This window comes from Lupinus angustifolius, chromosome LG11, assembly GCF_001865875.1.
Source record: "Lupinus angustifolius cultivar Tanjil chromosome LG11, LupAngTanjil_v1.0, whole genome shotgun sequence".
Lineage (NCBI taxonomy): Eukaryota > Viridiplantae > Streptophyta > Magnoliopsida > Fabales > Fabaceae > Lupinus > Lupinus angustifolius.
The window spans coordinates 20,527,237-20,527,464 of NC_032019.1; the positions used below are offsets into that span (position 1 = coordinate 20,527,237).

A 228-nucleotide genomic window follows, 5' to 3' on the forward strand; every position below is an offset into this window, starting at 1 on the left:
AAGAAAACAGTAATGAGATTTACCTGCTAAGCGCTCAAGCATCTGATCAATAAATGGCAAAGGAAAGTGATCCTTTCTTGTTGCTTGGTTGAGCCTCCTATAATCAAAGCAGACTCTCCAACTATTCTGCACTCTCGTAGGAATCAAATCATCTCTCTCATTTCTCACCACTGTAATTCCTGTCTTCTTTGGAACCACCTGAACTGGGCTCACCCAATGACTATCAGA

At 41.7% G+C, this 228-nt stretch overlaps 1 protein-coding gene across 1 annotated transcript in view; it reads right to left on the reverse strand.

Annotated features, from left to right (window-relative positions):
* LOC109359237 (succinate--CoA ligase [ADP-forming] subunit beta, mitochondrial-like) overlaps positions 1-228 on the reverse strand; it is a 23,963-nt gene that overhangs the window by 5,172 nt on the left and 18,563 nt on the right. The window lies entirely within an intron of this gene.